Source organism: Protopterus annectens, chromosome 4.part0 (assembly GCF_019279795.1).
Source record: "Protopterus annectens isolate FY-2018-M chromosome 4.part0, PAN1.0, whole genome shotgun sequence".
Classification (NCBI taxonomy): Eukaryota; Metazoa; Chordata; order Ceratodontiformes; family Protopteridae; genus Protopterus; species Protopterus annectens.
Genome location: NC_056733.1, coordinates 116761211 through 116771261, shown reverse-complemented (window position 1 = coordinate 116771261; position 10051 = coordinate 116761211).

The following is a 10051-nucleotide window of genomic DNA, read 5'->3' as shown; positions in this document are numbered from 1 at the left end:
ACTATTTTTTCACTCAGTATATATATATATATATATATATATATATATATATATATATATATATATATATGTTTGTGTGTATATATATATATATATATATATATATATGTTTGTGTGTATATATATATATATATATATATATATATATATATATTTGTGTGTGTGTATATATATATATATATATATATATATTTGTTTGTGTGTGTGTATATACATATATATATATATATATATATATATATATATATGTGTGTGTGTGTGTGTATGTATGTATACATACTTACGCGCATACATGCATTTTTTGTCATTTCACTTATTGTTGCAGGTAAATTGGGTGATTTTAGCAAAATTCTCCTGTGCACTGGGCCATGCAGTAAGACTTCATAGAAGGTGGTACCCAGTTAAATGCTGCAGGGAATGTAGCACTGAAAGAGGTAGCATCAAATCACAAATTAAGTAAAAGTTCATAAGGGAGAGCATCTTCTGGGTCTGCTATTTTCCTAACAAAATATATTTCTATCTTGATGATTTCATCGTCCACTTCAGATGTCACAGTAAAGAATCAGATTTTCTTTGTTGATGGTGTGTAAAAGATATTTCAATCTGGCTGGCCTCTTGGAGCAGTTTTAAAATACCTAGAGAATGGATGTGAGTGCATTAACCTTTTTGAAGTTCCTTGGATTTCATGTGTAGTATTACAAATCAAGAAAAGTATCTGCACTAGCCTGTGACAAGTAAACTGGTGTTTTATAGTTGTAGTTAGACTAATGCTCTGTCTTATTTCAGAGCTTGTAGTAGTCCATAACACTTCTCTGTGAAGCTGGTTTTAGCTGAGACTCAAGTCAGTTTTGGTGTTTTAGTTTGTAATGTTCAACAAACGCGCTGACTTAATGGGATGTTGGTAGTAGCACCCTGGTGCCCTCCCTCTGGGAGTCTGTCAAAACTCAGAACTGCTACTTCCTGTCTTTGAAGGTGAAAAAAGTCACCTGTCAGCACCCGGGGAACACTGTGAGAGAACCTTTTCAATTGTCTTGTGCCATTGTAAATGAAAAATCTCTTTGGATATTGCTTCTCTCAAACTGGGGTCCGAATGGTGAGATGGTAAAATCAGCAAGCAAAGGAGAGTAGTATTGCTGGAATTGAATTAATCCTTAAGTCTTGCTGAGTACATTCATGAGGTGGACCCTGTTTTTATAAAATCTCACTAAGATGACACTGATATGTAGACTGTGTTTTATGCAGCATATATCATTGACAGATTTAGGTTAAAAAGTAAGACAGCTTGGGTGCACAAGTCCCAGGGTGAAAAGTGCCCAATCATGGTAGGTGCATTGGTGCCAAGACTGGAACAAAAGATAGGGTAGAATCCTCAAGACGCACAAAACATTCCTGCAGTCGGATTAGGTGAGGCCCAGGAGGAGGGCGGGCCCCCTGTGGTAGAAGGTAATAGTGGTCCTCAAAACCATAAAAACTGATGAACCAAAAAAGAGCCATAAAGATGATAGACTAGACTGTTGAGGATAAGAAAGAAATTATGTATTGTTACTGTTATGCAAGAAGCCCAGAATTTCCAGATAAAAGATATACAAATCGATTGGGCTAAATTAGAGGAAAGAAAAATACTTGCAGAAGAAAAAGTGAAGAAAGCTTCAAATGCAAATCTGTGTTCATTAATACAACAGATTCGTGAAAAACATTATGTAGACCAAGAAATCCTGAGCCATTTGGAAAAAGAAGTGACCGAGAAAGTGTGAAAATACAAAACAAAACCTAGAGGTTTTATTAAAGGTATAAAGAGGAAACGTGGACATGGTTAAGAGATTTATCTGATATGGTACAGAATTTATGCAAAGACAGCCAAATTAAGCAGTACAAAAAACGCGGCTCGAAAGATATCTGAAGGGAAATATAGGAAAAAAAGGCATCAATATATGGAAAACGTTATAACACAAAAAATAAAATCAGAAAGGGGGAACGTACAGCAGAAGACTAGTAAAGTTGAAATTAAACAAATAGAGGCTGAAGTTATGGAATACCTGTGAAGTGAAGGAATTCGTGTAGAAAGTCTAACACAGGTTGACAAAGCTTGATTGAACAAAGAACGAATCCCCAAAGTAAAGAGAAACAGGAGGAGCAGGAGACATCTGAAGAAGAAATGTGAACATGGGAAAGAAAGATAGCGTTAACATGGTGCAATATTTATGGAAAAAAGAAAGCAAAACTAACTGATACAAAAAAAAAAAGCATCACTAGATATTTGAAGAGGTTTGCAGGCAAAGGCATCCAGATGTGCAAAATTTTGCAATACAAGAAGTAAGTAAACAAAGGGGAAAAGAGGATTAGTCATGGATGGATTACCTGTAAAGTGATTTAGTGTAGAAAATCTGTCTTTGGTAATATCACAGCATGATAGAACAATGAGTCCCCAAATTAAGGAGAAACCGGTGGAACAGGAAGTAACTGATAAGTTGCCATATGAAGATAATTTGGAGCCTTCGGCTGGAGTCGCAGCAAGGGAAGGAGCAGTTCACAGTGGCTACTCTGATGCAGTCAGTGTTGTGGAATGATAGTACAGAGAGTTCCCATATGAAAAAGCAACGGATGACGTAGGCTGCAGCTACAGAGAATGTCACACGTTGAAACTGAAGAGAATTTCACAGGAAGATGATGTAGAACTTTCTGTAGGAAGCCTACAGGACATGGAAGAAAGAATGCGCCCTTAGTGTAAAAGAAAATGATCTAAGGAAAGAGTTGCTTGATTTAATGGAGATGGGTAGACATATTGAGCAATGAAAGAAATAGATTACATAAAGTCAGTAAGACCTAAAATTTCAGATGTTTGATTAAAAAAAAAATGAGCATAGTAATCAAGACTATGCACAGAAATTCATGTGGTATAGCCGAAGTAAACAGAATAATTTACTGTGGAGCTAAATTAATAATGAGCCTCGGTGGTGCAGTGGTAGCGTTGTTGCATCACAGCAAGAGGTTCTCCCTTTCGATTCTCAGCTGGAGCGCCTTCTGTGTGGAGTCTGCATGTTCTCCCCGCGGTCGAGTGGTGTTCGAAAGACATGCGTAGAATGGGCATTCCTTCGTTGAAGGTTGGGCGTTGAGCTGGCACCCGTAAAAAAAAAAAAAAAAATCTATTGCCAGTCATTAGCGGACCGGAGTTCTGCTGTGTCGACCCCAAACCGGGAAAATCCGAAGGAAGAACAACACAGTCCTACCACAAAAATACAGGGTAATAAGGGAAAGGAAGGGAAGACATCAGATGCCATCATGGAAGTATCAAATATTGAAAACTATAAAGCAATTAAGACAAGTGCCGCTGTTAAGAGTACAGAATAGGGAACGGATCAACAGAAAAACTTAGAAAGATGGACATGATAAAAACAACTTGCAGTATCAGAAAAGACCGGGATTTATTACACAGTGTTGCAAATAATTAAGTGTATCAGCACAGGCAAAAAAACTTAGAAGATATGCCGAAAAGTATAAAGGAAAATTACAAGATAAGCAAGATAAGCAATTCATTGATGACCCAAAATAGTTTTATAGAAAATTGTAAATGAAGTAAAAAGACTAGAAATACCACCAGAAAAAAGTAGTAGAAGACTTATTGTGACAAAGTATCTGTGAAATCTGTGTGGAACATAAAGATGCTGAATATGTCTAGATGTAGTAAAAGAAATGATAAGAAGTTCAAATGTACAGGATATGAAAGTGATGGTTAGAGATGCTCAAATAAAATGAATAAAAGCTGCTAACTGGAAAACACCAGGCCCAGATGTACCTAAAGTCTGTCTATAAATAATAGCATCTTTACACGAAGATTTAGCCCCAAGTAAGAACTATTTATATGCGCACCCTGAACAGACAGCAGCCTGGTTAACAACAGGAAAAACAATGCTCCTCATTGCGAGTAAACCTACATGCTATCCCAAAAACTATAGCCCAATAACTTGCTTTCCAATGATGTATAAACTTTATACTGGAATTGATGCTGATAGAGTTTATAGTCATTTAGAAGAAAACTCAAATCATGGCAGTAGAACAGAAGGGTAATAAAAGAATGTCATATGAGAGCAAGGTATCATTTGTAAATCATAATTAAAATTTGTATTAAATAAAAAAGGAAGAATCTAAGTATGGCATGGACAGACTGCAGAAGTCTTTTGATGGCATCCCATATTCATGGATAAAGGAGTGTTTGCAGATATATAAGCTGCACACCCTACATTGATCATGTATATTATAGTGAATAAAACAGTTGCAAACCACTCTGCATCTAAGCCATGAAAGGACAAATTATCATCCCAGGAATAAATATTCTAAGTGGGATATTCCAGGGTGAATATTTATTACCGTTGCTATTTTTTCTTGCCCGTAACACTTTAAACAGTCTAACAGATTAGGTCATAGTTATAGTTTTTACACTTTGTTGATTTCTGGGAGACATTTCTCATATTTTTGTGGATGACTTAAAACTGTATCGCTCATCAGATAAGGAACTGAAAGTATTACCAAGTGGTCAAAACTTTCTCATACAATATGAAAAAGTCATTTAGTCTTGCTAAAAGTGCAAAAACAACCTTTAAAGCAGGAAAGCTGCAGCACCAAGAAAATTTCAGTCTGGGATGGGAATGTCAAATAAAGGAACTTGAGCAACAGGAAGTGTATTAAAACTGGGTAATTGATGAATGATCGACAATAAAACATGAGCTAATGTAAGCAATATTTTAGAAGGCTATAACATTAATCATGAAAACAGCCCTGACCTCTAGGAACAAAGTTCAAGCTGTGAACCAAAGTGTTCTTCCTGTTTTAACTTACAGTTTTGGGGTGATTGAGTGGATGTAGAAGGTATTGGATCAGTTGGACAGGAAAACGAGAAAAATGCTTTGTGCTTATCAAATGATTTGTAAAAATCAATGTATATCATGATTATATATTCCCTGTTCTGAAGGAATTGTAGGCCTCCCCAAAGTTAATTACATGTATAAATCTGCAGTTATAGGACTGCATACATATCTGCTGACCTCACAAGATTCAAAGATAGTTACACTTTTAAAACTTGAGGAGAGGATGTTTAAAATGACTTCCCTGCATATTTCAGCAGAAGCATATCTGTGTCAAGCAGGAATAGAAATCAAATCAGTAGTAGACAAAAATCATGCAGCAACTGAATGTGCCAAAAAGCAAAAGGAATATAAGGTGAGGGATCAAATGAGAAGACAAGAAATGGGGGAAAAAGCATAAATATAATTGTAAGCATGAAAAACTCCTGGAACTACCTCATATTTATCAGAATTTGATGTAGGAATGGTTAAGGAGAGGTGAATTTAAACCAAAAGGCAGAAGTTTAATATTGGTAACCCAGGACAGTGGACTACGTATACATTGGTTTGCAGTGTCAGTTGAACATGTCGGTGAGTCAGGCAAATGTAGATTTTTGGAAACAAGTCACACATCTTGTTGCTGGGTGTGATGCACTAATGGCAGAGGGCCTAGATACTGAAAGGCATAATAATGTGGCAAGACTGTTGCATTGGGAATTGTGGAAACATTACAGTGTTGAAGTAGCTGAGAAGCATTGGAAACATGAGCCACTTAGAAAATTGTTTATATCACGTGATTGCCCATTATCAACAGTTTAAAGAAAAATAGATGCGAGAAAAACAGATATAGTAGTGCATGAAAAGAATACAGAAGTAACATTAATGATTGAAATCGCTACACCCAGCGATTGCAGTATCTTGTGTACAGAGAAACAGTGTGTTAAAATACCAGGATTTGCAGACAGAAACAAGGGCATTGTGGAGGAAGGAAACACAAGCAGTTGCAATAGTAGCTGGAGCAATGGGTCTCGTAGAAAAGAATTTACAGTTGTATTTAGATACGATACCGATACATGCAACTCCATATGAAATGCAGGCGTCAGTTCTAGGCACATTGTGGGTGCTGAGAAGAGCACTTTTGGCTGACATCAAAGATTGAAACAATACTGATTTCATGAACTTTATTCATACCTTAACTTAGGAATGGAGTCTATTACCGTTAAGTTAATAGAAACCCAAAAGACTTGTAATTTAAACTGGTGACACCTGTTGCAGAGCTTAGATACAAAACTCCTTTTGGGTTTTGGTCTCCCCTTTTCCATCAGTGCTTGAAGAGCGTTTCTGCTGCTTTTGACTTTTCTTTTCCTGATTAGAAATTGTGAGTATGCTTCTGTTTTTATTTTGACTAGCATATTGAAGCATTTGTAAGTTTTGACTGGAAAACTTGCTGATATTGCAGTTTTTTTCTTTAGAGTTATTGTATTTGATGTGATTGGTAGGTTTGCAGTATTTTAAATGATTTTTTCAGTGAAATTGTTATTGTTGGCACATTTTGCATGTTAAACATTTTTGACAAAAAATTTTATTCATTTTATGATTTCTTTCTTGTCTAATGCTGTTTTATGCTGTATCCATTCATTTTGACTGAGACTAATCTTTTTACAAAATCAAAGGGACATTAGTGCATATTGTTGAGCTTTGAGTTGTGTTACTGAAAATTCTGTCAATTTCACAGTGCAGTGTTCAGAATAGTATCCGTACCAAAATAGATTTTAGATGCTATTTAGGGGGGAAAATAGTGGGATTTGTCCATATTCTTATTGGGCTGAGAATGCAGGGAATATTTAGTATTGAGCTGGCTAGTTTTTTTACCCTTACTTGAAGGACTCATACCCCCCCCCCCCAAAATCATCTTCCCCTTCTGCACCTAAAAAGCAAGCAAAGTAAAAAAATGTCTTTGTCTATGGTTTGTGATTCAGCTGTAGCCTTGTTTTCAGGCAGGCTGTTGGTCCATTTTCCTTCTGTTACTTCCAGGTCCCCCTGGGGTGGTCGTAGTACTGCAGCTGTACGCATCACATGGGTCAGACACATCCTCCAGGCCTCTGCCATTGCCTGTTGGAGGTGTGGTAGAACCAAACCTTGTAGGTGCAGAGGAAGTTAGGAGTACAAAATCGGCTGCCAGTACTAATATGTTTCCCATTAGTATAGTGTATGCCAAAATGGGGTAGACGTCTCAACAGGTCATGGGACAGCAGTCTCTGACTGGGCTTTCGCATGAAATGATAGCTATGTCTAAACCCATTGTTCCAGCTATTGACTGCGGGATATCTACCATTGTTGTGAACACCACCAGCGCTTCCACCACTGATCAGTCTGCTAACGATCCTTCTCTTAAGAGATTCTTTGTCTGAGGACTTGGACCTGTCTGAGTCGGATCATTCAGATTCCTCGAACAGCCCCCCCCCCCCCCACGTTACTAGTTTTAGAGATGCATTCAACTAAGAGCCATCTCCGACTGTCCTTGAGGTTGACCGGGTTTATGATCTGCAAAATAAGAAAAGGAGCACTCAGGAAGCATCATCCAGTAGGCAGAAGAAAATCCGTTTAATAATCACACCAAATAAAACGATCCACAGCAGCAGTACACACAAATGCCCAACAGGTTAAAATGCGTTTTCGACAGAATAAAGACTTCATCAGATGAATGCATTCCTCATAGATCTAACCTTATTTATGCTACCAACAATGTAAAACAGCCAGTTCCTTTCTTAAATATATATTTTTGTATCTAAAAACAGTAAATAGGAGATATAAATACTTAACTGTAATTCATTAATAAAAAACGTTATAAATGTCATAAAACCTTCATGAAAGTGAAAACAAAAATGCAAGCAGTTCATTAGTCATAATAATGCCGTCTGGTGGGCTAAATGAAAATGACATGCTATAACTTTGCTGATCTGAGCTTTAAAACAGGGGCCAGGGAGACTGCTTCATTTAAACCTGGCAGTTTGTAACTTCAAGAAATTACTGCCAGAACAATTCTGTGTACTCCAGTCTTTTCTCCCATGGACCCCCCTACTGTCTTTTTGTGTAAACTTCTAAAACAAGATAGTGAAAACAATAATCTTAACATACTAACTTGTTTATACAAAGCATTGTTGACACATTTATTTTTTCATGTTCATAAATCCTGGTTTTTAACTTTTGTTCAGTTTTGCCCCCATAAAAAAAAAAACATTTTTCACATATTGCATGGTATTTAAGACCACTTGTGTTACAATTTGCAAAACTAGTACTACAAATCAGTTTGTCTCTACAAGCTAAATAAAGAGTTTCACCTTTATAAATAAAAGGCACTGAGAACAACAACCACATTTAAAAGTGCCTACCTTTGCTTCTTTACTAAAAACTTTGTATTTTCTAAAATGTTTTTCATGTTCCACCCTTTCCTATAAATTAGTTTAAAAGGCTCATCAAAAATCCCTTCCAGCTCAGAAATGTTCTTAAACCTAGTCAATTCTTTCTTAAGGATGCCCCTTATTATTCCTGAGTCACCACTAAAATCCACAAAAGCTTCATCCAAACCATTAGTTTGTAAATCTACTCTTGGATGTTTGTGTTTCACTGTTGCAGTCATCACTGTAGGGTTCTTCCTGCCGGCAGGCAGTCCTCGGTCGGCCAGAATCCCAAAGTCTGGGTCCGGCGTCGGCTGTTCAGTCATGCTCCCTGACGTGAGAGCGCTAGGAGTAGAAAGCTGCCAGCCGACGCCATGTTCTCCAGTCTTTCTTGCAGTGCGGTGAAAGCAGTTCGCAACTGCCTATCGGCTGACTCCTGATATTTTTTCGTGCTTCAGTCCGAAGACTTGCTTCTTCTTCACAAAGCTAAGTACCCAGTTGGGGAAACTTTTTTCTTGCTCCAGTCCAATGTCAGAAAAAGTTAATTGCATTTCTTGTGGGAAGCAAATACCTCATAAGGATTTTCATTCTTATTGTATTCCTTGTTTAGGCCCTGACCACGACGTAGCTAGTTGTCGGTTTTGTGCTAGATTTAACCAACGTACGATTAAGCGAAGGTATGATTTTGCTTTTCACTACTTTGGTAGGCGATTTAATTATAAAATGTCGTCAGACAGGCATGTTCGTGTTTCACTGTTGCAGTCATAACTGTAGGGTATTCCTGCCGGCAGGCAGCCCGAGGTCGGCCAGAATTCCAAAGTCTGGGTCCGGCGTCGGCTGTATCAGCAAGTACCCTGACGTCAGAACGTTGAGGTATAAAGTAGCTCGCAAGTTGTTGGTTGGCGGATTCTGAACAACGTGTTTTGCTGTAGTCGGTCCGAAGACTTTTTTTCTTCTCTTCTCAAGCTAAGTACCCTGTTGGGGAAACTTTTTTCTTCTTCCTCCGATGTCAGAAAAAGTTAATAATTGTATATCGTGTGGAAAACAAATACCTCATAAAGATTTCCACTCTTACTGTCTTCCTTGCTTGGGCCCTGACCACGACGTTTCTTGCTGTCGGTTTTGTGCCAGGTTTAATTCTCGTACGATTAAGCGTAGGTACGATTGGGCTTTGAATTATTTCGGTAGACGGTTCAATTATAGGATGTCGTCGGATACTTTATCGACAACCGGAATTCACAGAAAACGCAAGGACAAGGATAGGCCTCCGAGGTCCAAACAGGATACTTTGCAGCCGGAGCCAGCTTTGGGTTCGGCTGTCGTCAGTGAGGTGCTTTTGCAGCCCCTGTCGTCAGCCACTTCGGAACCGATGGCCGACACGGACTCCCATGGGGAGCCAACTAGGCCCAGTATTTTATCTGCTGCAGGACCTTCGGACGTCGCTCCTTCAGATGGGTCCGGAACCGCTGTGCAGGAACCGGCTTCTGAAGGGGTTTTCAGGCCTTCTCACATCACCATTTCTACAAAAGCAAGGTCAAAGACTCCTATTAAACCAAGGGTTTCTTCTCAAGCTTCTTCAGATTCAGCTCCCAAGACCCAGAAGCAATTATTAAAGATGGCTGAAGATTTGCTTACTGTGATTAGGGGTTCTCACCCTCCTCCTGAAAAAAGGCCTAGACAGGATATTCCTTATGATTCCTCTGATCAGGCTTCTGTGTCTTCAGTCTCTTCCTCTGACCAGGATTATTCTTTTCCTCCTTATGAGGATTCTGATGCAGAGGACTCTATTCCCTCTGCTTCTCCCCCTGAAGATTT